General features: G+C 36.7%; 1 long non-coding RNA gene across 2 annotated transcripts; it reads left to right on the plus strand.

Annotated features, from left to right (window-relative positions):
* Positions 1–389: 389 nt before the first annotated feature.
* LOC103350148 (uncharacterized) lies at positions 390–15,145 on the plus strand. 2 transcript variants are annotated; one of them, XR_007923592.2, is made up of 3 exons: positions 390–816; positions 13,301–13,550; positions 14,945–15,145. It is a non-coding gene; the product is annotated as an uncharacterized lncRNA (long non-coding RNA). The 2 variants fall into 2 exon arrangements; XR_518235.3 differs by having other exon boundaries at positions 394–724.
* The last annotated feature ends 5,135 nt before the right edge of the window (positions 15,146–20,280 follow it).

Consider the following 20,280-nt stretch of genomic DNA (forward strand, 5'->3'; position numbering starts at 1 on the left):
CCCTGCACCCGCATGGGAGACCAGGAGAAGTACCTGGCTCCTGGCTTCGGATCAGCGCGATGCACCGGCCATAGCTTGCTGGCCGCGGCGGCCATTGGAGGGTGAACCAACGGAAAAAAAAAGGAAGACCTTTCTCTCTGTCTCTCTCTCTCACTGTCCACTCTGCCTCTCAAAAAAAAAAAAAAAAAAAAAAGAAAGAAAGAAAGAAAGTGACTTAGCCTGCTCCTTGAACTTGAGTCTTAGTGCCAACTATGTTTTTGTTAATTTAGCTTTGTTACAACCTAGATCTTAGCAAGAGAGACTATGTTCAAATCGTTTAGAAAAAGGGTAGGAATGGGAAAAATTCTTAGTTCTTTAAATATTATTAAAAAGTACATATAATACTTACTTTGAAAATGAAGATAAAGTAGAAAATGCCCTTAAAATGTTCAGAAGATAACTGCTAAAGAGGATCTGGCCATTGACAAAGTTACACTGGAGACATGTACACTCCTTTGTCACTGTTATTAAATGTTGTATTTGAAGAAGAGTGCATTTGTATGGATGAGATCACATAGCAAGTGTTCTAGAATAAAGTGATTCATTTGATGTGACATTATTGCATCCAGAACCTAACTGAATATCAGAGTCATGTTGGATTTTGATCTTGACTTTCTGACCATCAGTCATACACAATGAATTGAACAACTGAGAAGATGGTTTTATTTAAGCTGTTGCAAGAAAGGTAACTTCTACCCACAGGAGTCTTGTTGACAAAGATGTTATCTGAGTCATTGAGATAGGGTGAAGATGTATTTTATCAGGGATTATTACGAGGTAAGGTAATGTTTTGCAATTAGCTGTTCAGCTGGTGAGCCTGTTAGCACAAAATTTGGTGCCTGGGTATTGTCAACAGTCCCTGCTTCCACGAGTATTGGCCTAATCAAATAAGGTTGAATGCTGTCAACTTCTTCTTTCATTTAAAGCAAATATCTATTAGTGATTCAGAGGTAATCAGAAACCTCTCGAGTACGTTAAAACAGAGTCTAAAAGTTGTGTGTGGCAAACTCTGGTTGCAGAGTTTCTGTAAAGGAAATTATTCCCATTATTTAGAGGTGGAGAAAAAAATCAACTGTTTTAACAGTTCAGTCAGCTTAAAAATAGGCATACCTAAAATAAAAAAGTAACATTAATATTAAAGATATTATTAAAATAAGAAGGTGAGAGTTGAACTCTAAGGTAACCAGGCCAGTGTTAGTCCAAATATTAGTAGAGATAAATCTTTCTATGGATCATTAAGTTTCTTTGGGTTCTCCAGCTAGCTTGTCAATACTTTCTGTGAAGTTCTCCATGGTCTTGAACCTCTTGGATAATGACACATGCAACTCGAGCATTTTGGGGAACATTCTTAGTGTCCCAGATCTTAATTTGTTTGGAGATCAATCAAGTCCCTACACTGCAGGGATGAGGACTTTCAGAATTCAGAGTTCAGCTCATAAGGCTTCAGGTCGGAGGGCAAGGGTCGGCTGAAAAGGATCATGGACTCCTAGCAGAGACCTACGTATTAAGGTTTTAGCTCTCTGTGACAGGAAGTCACGCAGGAAGGTAAAAAAGTTGGAAAAGTTTGCTTAGAGAGTTGTAGCTAGATGTTGGAGAAAACAGAAAGAATTGAAATTTTGTTCAGATGAAAAGTTTGGATGTAGATACACAAATTAACTTTTTCAAGAGTGGAGGAAGAGTGAAGAAATCAATGAAATCTCTACCAGCCAAGACAAGATAATGCATTGAAACAATTCCTCAATAGACTTAAACTTAAAATTAAATCTGCTCAGTTAATATCTAATATATTTATGTTTGGAGTAACTGTTTATTATTGTCATAACACTTATTATGTTGCATGAAAATATTTTCAAATAAATGAAGCACAATGTTCTATTATTGTATAATACTGGTTGGATGAATGGATTAAATTTTTAGTAATTTCCTCATAAGCACTGCTATTGCTACAGAAGGGTCACAGCTCTCTCTTTGGAGATTATAAAAATGAAGTTTTAAGAGGAGAGGAAAATAATATAGAGTGTTTAATGTCACTTTAACACGTGCTCAAATACATATGTAAATAGGGTGCTTTTGCATATTATTAATTAGTAATGACTTTCTTCTGGTATTAGTAGTACCAGTGATTTACATTTTCCTATCTTCGTTCTATCAGCTTGTTGACAAAAACATGAAGCAGTTATGTAAAAAACATATGTAACATAAAAGATCAAATATCTGAAACAAAATAAGTCTCATTAATAATGGTGATTTCTAAATCTGAGGAGTCATATGGATACCCCAATAACTCAGAAACATAGGATATGGCCACAAGACAAAGCAAGATTGCTATTTAGTTAATTATACAAGAGACAGTCATTTATTTTCCTAATATGAACTAACAATAGAAAATTTCCTAAATTTGCTAAAAGATAAATGTTAAAATATACAGTACCATTTCCAATTCAATGTTAAAATGCACATAATAATTTTTGGAGTTTATTTTTATTATTGAAATAATCTTAAGCTAATCTATTGAAAGATTGCTTACAGGATTTCATACTGATATATGATTTGCTGAAAGTAATTATATTTTTTATCCTTTGAATCAAATACAGGACACCCTCCTTTAAGTATTAAACCATGGCAAAATATGTCACTCTTAAATATACCACTATGGTACAGGGATTAGTTTAGTTGAAAGCAACTGAGAAGCAGCAGGTTTAAGAATAACTCTCTGCCATCCCCCTATTTCCTAAAGGGATATGTATTTACAGATGTGTCCCTTCTCAGCTCTGTGATAGAAGACCAAAGGCTGATCAGTGGATATAAGTTTAACCCTTTCAGCCTAGAGACAACAACAGAAGACTCTACATAGCAAGGTGTACTAACTTGTCTTTATCTAGCATTAATTTTCCATATATTTCCTTCCCATAATTTGCTCCTGGAAATGAAAGGCCCTTTTATTTCAACTTGTATTTATTTACAAATTTATTATTTGTTGAAGATGTTGTATAAGTAAGGGGTATAGGATACTTCTTTGAGACTTACACTTTCCCTGACTTCTCCTTTGTATATAAGAATTATATATGTTAATAAACTTCTGTGGCTGGCGCCACGGCTCACTAGGCTAATCCTCCGCTGTGGTGCCGGCACCCCGGGTTCTAGTCCCGGTAAGGGCGCCAGATTCTGTCCCGGTTGATCCTCCTCCAGTCCAGCTCTCTACTGTGGCCCAGGAAGGCAGTGGAGGATGGCCCAGGTGCTTGGGCCCTGCACCCACATGGGAGACCAGGAGGAAGCCCCTGGCTCCTGGCTTCGGATCGGCACAACATGCCGGCTGTAGCGGCCATTTGAGGGGTGAACCAATGGAAGGAAGATCTTTGTCTCTCACTGTCTAACTCTGCCTGTCAAAAAATAAATAATTAAATAAATAAATAAATAAACTACTCCCCATGTAGGATCTCTGTCCGTAATGTGTTGTACAATGTAAATTAATGCTATAACTAGTAGTCAAACAGTATTTTACACTTTGTGTTTCAGTGTGGGTGCAAAACTGTTGAAATCTTTACTTAATTTATACTAAATTGATCTTCTGTATATAAAGATCATTGAAAATGACTCTTGATGTGAATGGAAGGGGAGAGGGAGAGGGAGAGGGAGAGGGGAGGGTTGCGGGTGGGAGGGAAGTTATGGGGGGAAAAGCCATTGTAATCCATAAACTGTACTTTGCAAATTTATATTTATTAAATAAAAGTTAAAAAAAGAAAAGGCAAAAAAATTTGTGAGCCAGAAAAAAATGCAACAAAAACAGAGAACTCTAGACCAATATCCCTAATGAATGTAGATGCAAAAATCCTCAATAAAATATTAGCTATTTGCATCCAACAACACATCAGAAAGATCATTCACCTGGACCAAATAGGATTTATACCTGCTATGCAGGAATGGCTCAACTTTCACAAATCAGCAAATGTGATACATTGCATTAACAAATGGAAGAACAAAAATCATATGGTTATTTCAATAGATGTACAGAAAGCATTTTATAAAATACAGCATCCTTTCATGATGAAAACTTTAAGGAAATTGGGTACGGAAGGAACATTCCTTAACATAAATCAAGGCAGTTAATGGCAAACCTACAGCCAGCATCCTATTGAATTTGGGAAAAGTGGAAGCATTCCCCCTAAGATCCTGAACCAGACAAGGATGACCACTCTCACCATTGCTATTTAATATTGTCCTGGAAGTTTCAGCCAGAGCAATGAGGCAAGAAAAAGAGTCAGAGGGATACAAATTGGAAAAGAGGAAATCAAACTACCCCTATTTGCAGATGATTTCATTGTATATAGGGGTTCCAAAAGACTGCACTAAGAGACTATTGGAACTCATAAAATAGTTTGGTAAAGTGGCATCATATAAAATCAACACAGAGAAATCAATAGCCTTTGTATACACAGACAATGTCTTGGCTGAGAAAGAACTTATAAAACCATTCCCATTCACAACAGCTACAAAAAGAATCAAATGCCTTGGAATAATTTAACCAAGGATGTCAAAGATTCTATGATGAAAATTACAAAACACTGAAGAAAGAAATGCAAGAAGACATTTAAAAATGGAAAAATATTCAATGTTCATGGATTGGAAGATTCAACATCATCAAAATGTCCATACTAGCAAAAGCATTTTACATATTCCATGAGATCCCAATCAACATATCAATGACATTCTTTGCAGATCTAGAAAAAATGATGGCTAAAATTCATATGGAATAACAAGAGATCTTGAATAGCTAAAACAATCTTAAACAATAAAAAGAAAGCCAGAGGCATCACAATAACAGATTTCAAGACATACTACAGGGCAATTAAAATGAAATCAATCTGGTACTGGCACAAAAACAGGATTGTAGATCAAATGGAACAGAATAGAAACTCCAGAAATCAATCCATGCATATACAACCAACTTATCTTTGATAAAGGAGCTAAAATCAGTCCCTAGAGTAAAGACAGTCTCTTTAACAAATGATGCCGTGGAAACTGGATCGTCACATGCAGAAGTATGAAACTGGATCTCTAACTTATACCTTACACAAAAATCTACTCAAAATGGATCAAAGACCTAAATCTACAACCTGATATCATCAAATTATTAGGAAACATTGAAAAAACTCTGCAAGACATTGGCATAGGCAAAGAATTCTTGGAAAAGACCCCAGAAACACAGATAATCAAATCCAAAATTGACAAAAGGGATTCCATCAAGCTGAGAAGCTTCTGCACTGAAACATTCAGAAAAGTGAAGAGGCTAATGATAGAATGGGAGAAAATATTTGCAAACTATGAAACTGATAAAGGGTTGACATCCACAATCTATAAAGCGCTCAAAACACTCATCAATAACAAAGCAAATAATCCAGTTAAGAAATGGGCAAAGGACTTGAACAGGTATTTTTTCAAGAGAAGAAATTCAAATGGCCAACAGAGCAAATAATCCAGTTAAGAAATGGGCAAAGGACTTGAACAGGTATTTTTTCAAGAGAAGAAATTCAAATGGCCAACAGACATTTGAGAAAACGCTCAGGATCACTAGCCATCAGGAACATGCAATTCAAAACCATGATGAAATTTCATTCAAATTAGAATGGCTCACATTGGGGCTGGCACTGTGGCACAGCGGGTTAATGCCCTGGTCTTAAGTGCCGGCATCCCTTATGGGCGCCGGTTCAAGACCTGGCTGCTCCACTTCTGATCCAGCTCTCTGCTATGGCCTGGGAAAGCAGTAGAAGATGGCCCAAGTGTTTGGGACCCTGCACCCATGTGGGAGACCTGGAGGAAGCTCCTGGCTCCTGGCTTCCGATTGGCGCAGCTCCAGCTATTGAGGCCATCTGGGGAGTGAACCATCGGATGGAAGACCTCTCTCTCTCTCTCTCTCTCTGTAGCTTTGACTTTCAAATAAATAAATCTTAAAAAAAAAAAAAAAAAGAATGGCTCACATAAAGAAATCAACAAACAAATACTGGTAGGGATGTGAGGAAAAAGGTACCCTGGTACCTTTCTAGTCTCAGCTGCTCCTCTTCCAATCCAGCTCTCTGCTGTGGCCTGGGAAACCAGTAGAAGATGGCCCAAGTGTTTGGGACCCTGCACCCGCATGGGAGACCAGGAGGAAGCACCTGGCTCCTGGCTTTGGATCAGCGCAGCTCTGGCCGTTGTGACCATTTGGGGAGTGAACCAATGGAAGGAAGACCTTTTCCTCTGTCTCTCACTCTCACTGTCTGTAACTCTACTTGTCAAATAAATAAATAAAATCTTTAAAAAAAAGGCTTATGTTTTAAAAGATCATTGTGCCATACTGATGATATTATTGTCATCTACTGGCTTCCTATTAAATATTTGGATATACAATATATAAACCTCCAAAGCTTCAAAAACTAGTGATTTGTAAATAAGGAACTGTTGTACTCTGAAGTTTATGAGACTGGCCATATTAATAAATTCTTAACAAAGACCTCTGGTCTTTAGAAAAAAACCATCTTCAGCAAACAACAGAAAATGGGATGATAGAATGATGATGATAAAACACGAAATCACCAAAATATGATTTTTCTTTTTTCCTAATGTTGGAGACATTTTTACAATGGCTAATACTGGGACAGACATTATGAAAGAAACATGCATGAATTTCAAAAATCTTTCAGAACAAACATATCTTTTAATTCCATTTCCACAAACTTTTTGAAGTACTGTTCCATCTTCAACCCAGTTCCATGCCCTTAAACATTTTCTTCAGATTAGTGAATCACCATCTGCCAATGTTATCTGTGTTTTTCTTTTCTGTACAAGTCAATTTAGCAGAATTCTCTAAAATATTTATTTAAGACCAGATAAGAGACTATATATATGTAACTCTCCACTCGTTTTTACTGAAAGCATGATGTCTTTGATAACCTCAATGAAAATAATAAGGTAATCCCAGGGCTTTCTCCAATAACAAAGAAAAATATCTACTTTCATATCCATGATATAGCCTTGTATTTTACATAAATTGATGTAAAATTGTTTAACAACTCTCAGCGACACCAGACAATATCTGAATATATTTAAAAATTGTTCTACAATATCACTGAGTACTGGTCAACCTGAGTTTTGCTTGTTATGTTGGGTCATCAGCACTGTCAATAAACATGTGTTTGTAGCAAGACATTTGACCTCTCTAGCCTCTCGTTTCTCATATAATAAAGAGCCTAATACTTACCTTATGGGTTTTATCATGAAGATTAAGTACATTACAAAAAGAAGGCAAACTTTAAATGTCTTAATCATGTTTACTTTGTGGATGGCATGTATGAAGGCCTGTATTTTATAAAAATTGCTATTGGGCTGGCGCTGTGTCATGGTGGGTTAAGCTGCTATCTACAGCACTGATATCATGTACAGGAGCCAGTTCAATACCCAGCTGCTCCACTTCTGATCCAGTTGCCTGCTAAATGAGCCTGGGAAAGATGTCCCAAGTGCTTGGGTCCCTGTACCCACATGTGAGATCTGGAAGAATCTCCTGGCTCCTGGCTTCAGTCTGGTCCAGCTCTCGCCATTGCAGCCATTTGGGAAGTGAAACAGTGGATGCAAGCTCGCTCTCTCTCTCTCTCTCTCTCTCTTTTCTCCCTTCCCCCTTCTTCCCTCTCTGTAACTCTGCCTTTCATATAAAATAAATTTCAAATAAAATAAAATTGCTATCAAAGATTGTTTTCATTTAAACTATTTGAGTGCAAGTAAATTTTGTGAGGCCTTCCAGGAAACACGAGTAAGACCAAGAGAGTAAGGAAATAAGATAGGAAAGGAAAGAAATTCAATAAAGTATGTGGTTAAGCAGCTTACTACCATGGGCAACTGATGCCCAGTTCTTCCTAAGAACTCTAGGAGGAGATAAAGAATGCTCCTCTTCTATGTTACTTTCAAAGGGTGGAGGAAATTGGTACCCATCTTGAATTGCCTGATGGCTGCTCCCAGGAAAATTAATTCCTTGGCAATAGGGGACTACCTTGTGCCTTTAGAGTAACAGTTGTTTGAGATAAGAGGTTGTTGGCCTTTATTGCACAGCATTTATTACAGATGATTATTAAGGGTAAGCTGAATTCATATGTAAAAATGTATTCGATGGTGGATTTCCAAAGCCAAAAATACAGAAATGTAATAAATAATATTAATAATTTAATTATCAAGCTTGTAGTATTTCCAAATTTTATGAATCTTATGCAAAGGCTTGACTTTCCCACAATCATTTTTTTCCTCCCTTCCTTCTTCTCTCTCTCTCTTTCTAGTTGATATTACTCTTTATTAATGATAATGGAAAATAACCATAAATGAAGGAAAAATAAAATATAAACTATAGATCATATATGATAAACTAATGTAAAGAAATTGAGAACAATCCATACATGATATCAACTGGTTAATAAGTTTATCACTTTATGTTGTTATGTTGGGTGAAAGGTTAACGCTTCAGTTTGGACATGATTGAAATAGTGAAAAGAAAAACTTTACTTCTATAACCTTCTTCTCACTAAATTTATGACATGTCTCAGGATTAAATAAAATCTTAATAGATACTAGGCATAAATGCTCTGCTGGAAACAACATATTGATCATTTCTTCAAATCATATTAGAATGATTTCATAAACAATGCTCTGTAGATGATTTTTATATGACATTCATATTATATGATGGAAATTATTTTGCTTGATACAGTTTCTCTGATATTTTCAGATAGTTCTGAACTTTTTTCATACCTTCTCATTTGAAATAGAGTTGAGATTGTATCATATTTATTTTGAGTATAATGATGAAGGTTTGATAGGAAGAGCTTAAATAATTTGACATGCTCATATATATTGTAATACAAATTGAAATTAAAATATGTTTGTTTCACTTTTTGGCTGAGAACTTAAAATGTTAATAATGAAGCAATAGTGGCAAACATTTCTACAATCATTATAATGTGAGATAATAGACTACCTTTTCAAAATGTGCATTACGAGATGGTGAAAACCTACCAAATGTCACAGGTTATCTTTTAACTGGAAGTAGTTGTTAAGATTATTTCTTGTGACATCTTTTAGTTCTTATTAAGTCCACCTACAGTTGTATTATAAAGTCTCTCCAATGTCATCGTCAAGGAGAAAGGAACAGATGGAGACAGGTAACCAACAAGGAATTCCAATCCCTAGGATGCCAAGGACTTCTTGAAAATATGTTTTTCGGTTGTTCAGGACTCACGGGCAATTTTAAGTTTATTAATGTAGTATCAGAAATAAGGATACAATGAAATGTGTGCACAAAGGCCAGGCTACTGCCTCTCTCTTTCACGCCACCAAGTTATGCTGTTCACACCTACTCTTCATAGTAGTCAGAAAAATCATAATGAACATGTAAATTATAGTCATAATGGCTACATTTATAAGCTGCTTCTGAACACTGATCACTTGACAAACATCCTTTGGACGAACTATTTATTCATTTATTGTTTACTTATAAAGGGAGATCCAGCAGACCAGTTCCTCCCTTTTTCCACCCCTGTGCTCACTACTCCTAAGGACAAGGCAGGTTAAGGAGACAAACTCTCAACTGCTCTCGATTAGGTGGTAAACTGGGTGGGGAAGGCTCTGCTTTCCTAAGGATGGTACTGTATAGTGGAGTTAAGAATTCAGAAATAGGGTATAAGCAAGTTAAGATCATCACTACCACTTTATCAGAAAAAAAGGGCATTGTTAAAGATATTTTTGCATTAGAAGGCCAGTAGACTAGGGTGGCTCTGGCTTTTTAAATCCGTAGGATGAAACCAAAGCTATTTTCACTTTATGTTTCTGTGTGGGAGCAAACTGTTGAAATCTTTACTTAATGTATGCTAAACTGATCTTCTGTATATAAAGAGAATCGAAAATGAATCTTGATGTGAATAGAAGGGGAGAGGGAGTGGGAAAGGGGAGGGTTGAGGGTGGGAGGGACGTTATGGGGGGCAAGCCATTGTAATCCATAAGCTGTACTTTGGAAATTTATATTCACAAAATAAAAGTTAAAAAAAAAAAGCTCAATGTAGAGGACAAATTGAAAATAGAAAAAATACGACATAGAAAACACCAACTAGGGGCCGGCACGGGGGCCAACACTGTGGCGCAGCGGGTTAACTCCCTGGCCTGAAGTGCTGGCACCCCATATGGGCGCCGGTTTTACTCCTGGCTGCTCCTCTTCTGATCCAGCTCTCTGCTGTGGCCAGAGAAAGCAGTAGAAGATGGCCCAAGTGCTTGGGCCCCTGCGCCCACTTGGGAGACCCAGAAGAAGCTCCTGGCTCCTGGCTTCGGATCGGCACAGCTCTGGCCCTTGTAGCTAATTGGGGAGTGAACCAGCGGATGGAAGACCTCTTTGTCTCTCTCTCTGCCTCTCCTCTCTCTGTGTAACTCTGACTTTCAAATAAATAAATGCAGCTCAATAGCCTGAGGTGCCAGCACCCCGGGTTCTAGTCCTGGTCAGGGCACCGGATTCTGTCCCGGTTGCTCCTCTTCCAGGCCAGCTCTTTGCTGTGGCCCAGGAGTGCAGTGGAGGATGGCCCAAGTCCTTGGGCCCTGCACTCGCATGGGAGACCAGGAGAAGCACCTGGCTCCTGGCTTCAGATCAGCGCGGTACAGCGGCCATTGGTGGGGTGAACCAACGGTAAAGGAAGATTTTTCTCTCTGTCTCTCTCTCTCACTGTCCACTCTGCCTGTCAGAAAGAAAGAAAGAAAGAAAGAAAGAAAGAAAGAAGGAAGGAAGGAAGGAGAGAGAGAGAAAGAAAGAAAGAGAGAGAGAGAGAGAAAGAAAGAAAGAAAGAGAAAGAAACCACCAACTAATCTATGACTAGAACCTTTCCACTTTAAAGCAGGAAAGTGTGTTTTCTTATGTTCACAGAAAAACTTGATTCCTACATAGCCACCATGGAGCATCTGAACTGTATTTGGTCCAGACTGCTACTTGATTCTAGAATCATAGTTAAAGCCAATAAGATCTATACAACTAGATTTGTTGTAAATTTGCCCTAACATAACCATTTTTTTAACCTCTATTTGCCTGAATCTTAATTTGCTTTGAATTTCAGCTATATAAAGGGGTTTGTTTATAAATACCTCTAAACATCAACACACATTTTAATTTAATCATTTGTTGTCGGCTAGGTTGGACCTAAATTCCTATTCCAGGCTCTTGCCTCTTACTTACAGAAGCAGTCTAAGTAGAGGCATGACCACAATGCACAGAGTGATAAAGTTTAAGCAAAAGGTGAGGAAAACACACACTCAAACATACACACACATTGTCACCATTCAGGGATAGTGCGCCAGGAAGGGAAAAGAGACAGATTTCCATACTCTGCTTGTTCAGGGTTCATGTGGAGAGAGAGAGAGAGAGAGAGAGGGAGGGAGAGAGAGTGAGAGAGAGCACTTCCTTCCCTTACCAGGCTTCTTGGGAGCTTAGAAAGGGAGTGGTATCATAGTACTGTCCCCAGGTCCCAGGTAAGGGGAAGTACATCTTGGGAAAGGGTCCCTTTGTTTGACAGGTAGGTGGGTAGCATTACATAGGGTGGGGGAGTTGTGGCTTCCACCTCCTGACCCTAATCTAGCTACCTGCCCTATCTCATATCACTTTGAACATTCCTCTTTTACACTGCTGCCTTCATTTCAGAGCCATGGAAACTAAGAATTTAAAAAGTAGTAATATGGTTCCTCCATGTATATTACCAAATAAGATATGGCATTTTATAATTTGCACTAACTTTTTTCATTCTTACAATGCATTTGTGAAAAATAAGATACAGTTTTGCAATAGTGTTTAGTAATGGAATGATGCTACTATAACCTAAAAGATAAATGTATGTTTTGGGTTTATGCCCACTGAACCGGAACAAAAGTACAAAGACATTTATATTAAATGTGATAGATAACACATATTGGTCATATGTCCTGCCTTTAATAAATCTATAAAATTTATCATAGGGACACCCAAGTTAGTTATGAACAACTAAATATAACTTTAAGGTAATTCTAATTCAGAAGGGGTGGGGAAAGTATGCATCATCTGTCCACAATTTGATAGCCTGTGATATGTGTAACCAATTGTTCTTATTTACATTAATTTGCATTGTGAAAAGCAATTTTACAGTTTCAGTCAGATTTAATAGGCAATTTGCAGCTGAGTGCCTAATGGCATAGTTACTTAAGCCTGCCCCAGGGGGGCTTTCTAGAACTGATATGAGACTAAACCTTTTAAATGTTCAATTGAACATCTTGAAAAGTCAAAAAGTCTTTTGCTAATAGACCCACTTCACATTTGCTTTGTCATATTGAGTGCTACTGCTGATGACTCCTTTGCATTGAAAAATTATTTCTCTCTGTAGGCAAGAGATTAGAATCTACAAAATATTGTAGCATACACCAGATGAGTTTTTCTTCAAGACAACTTAAAACAATATGGACTCCAGGTAGTTCATAAGTATAGATAATATGTTTTTGGTTTTTAAGACTTGCAACATCTTTTTTTTTTTTCAAGAAGAAGAGAAACATTAGTATGACTAAAATTATGTTTCCTTTCAAATGAAGATACTGCAGAAGTGATTTCTTACATTTTGGTTCCTTTCTCATTTATATTGGGTTTTCATATACTTTGTCTCATTTAATCATTTGTATGTCCTTTATGATTAAGTCGGCCTTTATTCTTTTGGAGCCCAGGGTATTTCCTGGCACCCAGTAGGCATTCAATAAATAATATCTTGAAGTTTTGAATTACTGAGAGTAATAATAGATATACCAAGATAATATCTTCAATAGTAGGAAATTAACTTAAATAACAATTATGTTGGTACTCTCTGATATTAAATCAGTTTAATTGATGCTTTAAACTCAATAGGGAAGGTCATTTTCACTTAAAGAGAGAGACGTCAACCCTCTGGATGATGCAAACAAAATGAAAGTCACTAGGCTCAGAGGAAGACATTTTTTTCTGTTCAGCTGTTCTGCGGAAAGCAAATAAAACTGGGTAAAGTTAGCACATACTTTTTAAAGCTATGCAAACTATACTACCAAAATCTATGTAATATTTTCAGAAATTCTTATAAATGAATGAGACAACTTGTATAGTTATAGTCTGTTTTACACTACTTAACACATAACATTCCTGGGCAAGAAGAATCATAAATTTGAATAATATTTGCTATTAAAATCTTTGATTGAATGTTTTTGCATTCCTATATGTTTTATGCAGAGAGAAGAGAGGATGTAGAAACTCTGGACTTGCCTTTGCCGCACATCTCCAAGAAAAGGCGGACTGTTCAGATGACAAGTAGCACACAGGCTTGGAGTCCCAAGACACTTTGTTGTGTATTTCTAGATGTACATGAGAGAAATGTGTTTGGAAAAAGTTGTCATGGATGTCATAATCCTACCAAATCAGGAAGCTGAAAACATGAAGTGCAAAGAATGTACAGCTGAAGAACTAATGTCTGGTTTAGAAGGTACAGGTAAAACTTTACATTCTGTCATTATGGAACATTCAGTCTTAACAAAGTCTCCTTTCTGGATCAATTTGTACCACAATAACCAAATGAGTATATTCACTTTCATATCATGGGTATCTATGGGTATTGAATGAGTGAGATATTTGCCACAGCTCCTGGTGGGCAAAGAAAAGCAAGACTAATTTTTCTAGTAGCTAGTATATTGTCTGCTGTATAATATATGTTTATCAAATATTTGTTAAATGCTTAAATAATGGAAAGTACATAAAAACCAATCTTCTCTTGTGGTTTAGAAAATACACACTGCTTATTCTGGCCTCTAAATTGTGTGAGGTATTTTAAGGGTAAGGCTGACAGTAATAGGGTTCAGCTGAGGACAAAAAAAGCAAGCAGGAGTCACCCCAGGAACACTCCTAAAATAGTAATCGAAATATATGTCAGATAGCAGTTTCACACCGAAATAGACTTTTACAAACAATCCATTACATGGTTTTGTAGTTTCACCTCATATCAGCTAGAAGGAATTTAACAGTATATCATCTATCCGTCCAACAGACTCTCTTCTTATCTATCTACTTATCTACATAATTTTAAATTGGGTATTATTAATTCATCAAGAGAACAGTGAATAAATGATTTCATCTGTTTTCTAAATAATATTTGTGGAAATGTCTATTTGGAGCATAGGCGAAATGGTTGTGTGATCACATAAAATGAGTAGGAGCTGAACATGTAGGTGACGTAGGGACTTGGCCTTGAGTCTGCCCCTGTAATCACCTCTACAGTATTTTCCACAGTTCACAGGAGTCTCAGATGATACTTGGATGGAGTTGCATTTTAACTACCAGTGCTCTTTGGTGGGGCACTTTTCTTCATAGTCCTAAATCTTTATAGCCCACATCAGTGTATCTGCTTCCCTGTGTTTTCCTCCCCACATATTTTTAAAACCCTCATTCCTGGAAAAACAATGATTCTTGTAGTTTTTCAAAACAGCAATGTCACAACCGGTGTTTGGATAAAAGTATCATTGTTTGAATCTACTACTTCATTCTTTTGGGCAGAGGACCTGAGAGAGATCACTGTTATAAGACTTGGATTTAAATGCATCTTTGTCATGTGACCACTCTGACACCAATTCATTAACTATAGAATTTGCTAGAAGTAAGCACATGGTACATCAGTTCTATTATGTTTTTTTGTGGGCAAATGGGTTTTAGAAAAAGATAGGGATATTTAAGTTCACTTAATGACAGAATGAACATAATACATTACAATTGAATATATCTCCATTGTAATATTGGAATAGGTTTTCTTGTTTACTTACATAAGTACTCGTTAAATAGAAACTTTGCTAATAATGGATTTTTATGATTCTCTCCCTAACTTCCTAGATCAATGACATCATCATCATCCCAGAAGATTGTTACAAATGGAAATAGTTTACTTTATCCCAAATTTATTGAATCAGGAATTACATTTTAACAGAATTCCTAGGGTATCTATATGTGCATTGAAATTAACTGACTCCTACTGTAGACCAACACTATTATTTTACATACAATAAAATCTTAGATCTGGAATGTTCAAGCCAGAGCCTGAATGAAGGTCATGGTCAATTAGTGTTGGAGATAGAACCAGCTCACACCCAGATGTTCTTTCCTTTATTCCCATTAACAGTCTAGTGGTTGTGCCCGCTTCTCCTGTTTTGTTCCATCTGCCTGTGTCAGAAGATAATTTTACAAGGCAGTGACTGGAGTGACAATACAGAGACAGGTTAATTCTCACAAACAGAAAGAGGTTTTTGCTATTTCAATCAGCCAAGACACATTGCTCCAAAGGGAATTAGTAGCAAGAGCAAACAATATGCAACGGAAAGATTTAATACAAGCATGGGTGGTTGCCAGGTGAAACCACCATGGATATGGAGTTCAATGCAAAGCTCTCCTAGTTACATGAAGAAATAGCAAATCCCTCAAAGAGGCTTGTAGTGGTTGGTAATGCAAGCACTGCCCAATATTTCTATTTGCAATGCATTTCAGTAAGAGAAACAAGGGATTTTAGTCTGTGCCTGCATAGCTAAACCCTCTTCTCTGCTGAGTGATTAGAGAGCAGTGTGGGACTGCTTACTTTAAATGCCTTAATAGAATGAAATCAGGGATGTCATTTCTCTTTTTAAAATGCTGATATCCATAGAGAGATGTAAATCTAATATTTTGACATATTGAAATTAACAGCTACAATGGTTATTTGCATATGACTATTTCATGTCCTGGGACCTTTCTAGAAGCTCAGACTATTTCCTGAATAAAATTGGAAACCAGAGGAAATAGGCTTTGGGAAATAGATGAGTTTGCCCCTGTGCTTTCATACGTTCCACTATAGAATGACAGCATTTATTTACAGAAAATGATTTTGCATTTACAAATTATTAATTTGTTTACTCTTCACTAACTTTTCATTTCATTGTTTTTCTCCAAAAGGCTTATAAACTATCTAGAGATAAACTCACTAGAACACAATTATTAAAATATTTAAAAATTGAGGCCACAAATTAAAACCTTGCAGTAATGAAAAAAGGAATATATGATGTGTAAGAGGATTCATGGTGATAACTTGATGTAAACACAAAACATCCTTGATCCTATTACTAGAATGATCTGTGATTTTCTTTTTCTATAAAGGAAGAACTATGAGACCAAAAGTTTTCTCTAATTTTATAGAGCTCTCTGAATTCATATAATTAATTCTCATCTTTTAATTCATTATAAATATAATTTAAACATGAAATAGATGTACAGAATGAGTGCCATATGTAATAAAATGATTTGATAATTATTGAAATGTTAGGAATTTTGATGTGTACAGTTGCAGTTTTCACTAGTAAACACACGGAAATACATTATTTCACAAATTAGCTATGAAGAACTATCAACACTAGGTTAGCATTCTATATTACTTAAGAAGATATACAAATGACATATGACAATGAGCAAAACATATAGAAGCAAATGCATCGCACCTAACCTGCTGTGCAGTGTGGATATTCATTCTTCAGGCCACTTAGGTGACATGCAGCCATTAATTGGTGAGGCTTTCACATGCTGTCAATTGATCTTTACAACTAGTAAGGCCTGGTCTCTCACTGGAGGAAAGCAATCACAGCATTCTTTCAAACTGAGAAACAAAGATTATTCCACTAATTAGTATCTGCTTTGTGCTGAAAGCAATTGAAGTCTATGTTGGCACAAGCATACAACTTTTAGCAGTACTCCAAGGGACTCCTTTTAATTTTCTTTATATTCCCCTTTCTCTTTCACAATCCCCTACTCTTTGATCTTTTCTTAAATGTTTCTTAAGTTTTCTATGCAAAACATGTCCATTTTTCAACTGTAAAGGAATTTAATGATCACTAGAAATTTTTATTGAAAAGTATATATAAACCTTCTAAAGATTTACATAAAATCATATGTATGTCTCTATGTTTATGCTGTGTTACTTTGTAATCATTTAACACATGACTGCTAGGTGTAGAACATAAAAATACATGTTGACAGATGTGGTCATTCTTTGGTTTAATTTTTCAATAGGGATGAAATGAGTGATTATTTAATTATAAGCATAATGAGTATAATGATGATAAAGGCTAAGGTACTATAGGAACAGGTAGATAAGAGGGATAGTAAAATCTTTGAAGTGGCTTTTGAACTGAGTTGGATGAATGAGTTTGGATTAACTACAGGCAGGGCTATATGAGGAAATAGGTGAGAAAAGAGCTAGAGGGTCATTAGATAAAGTAATATTTCTGAAAGGTGTGATGGGGCAGGATGCATTTTGTGTTCCAGGGTCTGAAGGACAATTAAACTGTAGCCACAATGTCTCTATAAAAGGAAATTCCATTGAACCCAATGTAATTCATTGCAAATTTTCTGTTAAAGAAAGTAAAACCTGGTGATAATGGTCTTTCTGGAACTCACACAGCTAGACACTGCCTGGAAAGGTCACTGCTCAGGAATTTAAACTCCTAGGCTGTTTTGACAATTAATTTTCGTGTTGACTTGACTGAGCTAAGGGATGACCAGATAGCTCATAAAACTTTCTGTGTCTAAAAGGATGTTTCAGGAAGAGATAAACATTTGAATCATTTGACAGATAAAAAGGTTCATATTTTTCAATGTGTGCAGGCAATATACTATCTATTGAGAGCCCTCCAAAATGAAACTAAACTGTAGAGCAAGAGCTTATTTCCTCTTTCTTCTTGACCTGGGACATCTATCTTCTGCCCTTGGGCACTTGGAGCTCCCTGTTTTCAGAGCTTTGAACTCAGACCCACACTACCTGCTTTCCTATTTCTCCATCTTACAGACAGCACGTGCTAAGACTTCTTGTCCTCCATAATCATGCAAGCCAAATCCCATATTAAATCTCCTCTTATGTATCTGCATAATTGTATATTCTGTTGGCTTTGTTTCTTTTTTTATTTTTTTATTTTTATTTTTTTGACAGGCAGAGTGGACAGTGAGAGAGACAGACAGAGAGAAAGGTCTTCCTTTACCATTGGTTCACCTTCCAATGGCCGCTGTGGCCGGTGCGCTGTGGTCACTGCACCACGCTGATCCGATGGCAGGAGCCAGGTACTTCTCCTGGTCTCCCATGGGGTGCAGGGCCCAAGCACTTGGGCCATCTTCCACTGCACTCCATGGCCACAGCAGAGAGCTGGCCTGGAAGAGGGGCAACCGGGACAGAATCCGGCGCCCCAACCGGGACTAGAACCCGGTGTGCCGGCACCGGAAGGTGGAGGATTAGCCTAGTGAGCTGCGGCGCTGGCCTGGCTTTGTTTCTATAAAGAACTATGCTACAACTGTACAGCTGACCAGTTCTATAGCGTATACACATAGCTGACCCTTGAATATTCTCAAACCTCTGTTCTTTCCTCCCATATCACATACACAGAACAACACTTATGTAAAATTTTGATCAGATAAATAGTACATGACTCAAGGAAGATAAAAGACACTTGGCTCAATAGAAGTATGTGAAGAGGAATGTGGCCAATTTAATGCTGTAGGGTCTGTTTCTATAAATTTAGCAATGTAGGGGGAATACAAAAAATGACTTCCCTACTTTCAATTATGATACCCAATAAGATAGCCCATAAAAATCTCAATTCACAAGAAGAGGCAGAGAGAAATGCTCATCAATTTCATCACAGGACCTGGGGGGACCTTATTCTGCATCCAGAATTAGCACGATTAGCTCTTCAGTAGTAGAGATCTGGAATCCTGTATATTCGGGCCCCTAAGTCACACTGTCCACTGGCACATATCATATGCTGGCATTGGTCCTGAACTGGCAGAGCGTTAGTGCAGCTCTTTAATGTCATTAGTGCCTGTCATTTTGGAAACAGCAGCTCACAGTCATATACTCATAAACACAGTGCCTATCATTAGGGAAAAAAAATCCAGCTTTTAAATCAGAAGCCACATATTAGGAGATAAGAGAATACACAAGTAACCTTTTCTTTTTCCACAAAAATACTAATATTAACTTCACTAACTTTGAGAATGATTAATTTTGCCTTTTGTTACACTTTTTTTTGAAAGCAACACATAATGAACAGCCTTCTTGCTACCTGAGTTTTTTTAAGAATTTTTTTTGGACAATAAAGAGTCTTGCCTACGTAATTGTTAAGGGAATCAGATACTAGTTGGTTGAAAGACTTTATTCAAGGCTCAATGACAGTTGTGATGGGAATACGGCAGAAAACAGATAGAAGTGTAAAATGAAGGCACACACTGGACTATTAGATAGCAGTTAAAGCCAATGAGTTATAGTGACATGCAATTGTATGGATAAACATCATCAACATAATAGAGAACGAAAAATAAGTTCTGAATGACTAAATACTGCAAGATAAAGTAAAAGATTAGAAAGTAACATATGTATAACAATAACATGTAAAAATGAAAGCAAGATGAAAGATAATATGCGTTGGATTCAGGATGATGGTTCCTTTGTGTTGAGGAAGAGGGCTGTGGGATGATGGGGAAATATATTATTAAGCATAGATTCTTGAAAAGCTTCTATGTGCTTGACAGATTATCAACTTTTTAAAATAGTCAAATAACCATACAATTGATTCTAAAAATGATCTCATTTTGTCTTCTCTCTGTATCTATACAACTTGCAGTGTGCCTGACCTCAAATTTCCTCTCTTTATAAGGTAGAATCTATTTACCCAACCCTTTGCATATTGACTGGCCTTGAGACTTGATTTGGACATAAAATGCAACAGGAAGTGGTATGCCAGTTCTGATAATAAGCTTTATAATGGTTTGCATGACTATACTTGCTTTTTAAATCCTTGGTACAATCACGAAAACAAGCTGGCCCAACCATCCAAGAGAACCAGTCAATATAGTATAGCCATCTATACCACATCAAGTGACTCATGAATGAACCCTTCTAAGACCAGAATAATTGCAAAGCCAATCTGTAGGTTCTTGAGTAAAAATAAATCATTTTCATTTTAAGCCACCTGAATGTGAGGTATTTTGCTGTTTAACAATAGGTAACAAATATAATAACTGATAGATAAATCAAGAACATTGTATATAGACATTTCATATACAATCAAAAGGACAAAAAAAAGGAAAGAAGGACAGGATGGAAACTGAAGACATAAGGGAAGAGAAATTTCTAAGTAGGAAAAAGAGATATCCACAATATT

This window comes from Oryctolagus cuniculus, chromosome 7 (assembly GCF_964237555.1).
Source record: "Oryctolagus cuniculus chromosome 7, mOryCun1.1, whole genome shotgun sequence".
Taxonomy (NCBI): domain Eukaryota; kingdom Metazoa; phylum Chordata; class Mammalia; order Lagomorpha; family Leporidae; genus Oryctolagus; species Oryctolagus cuniculus.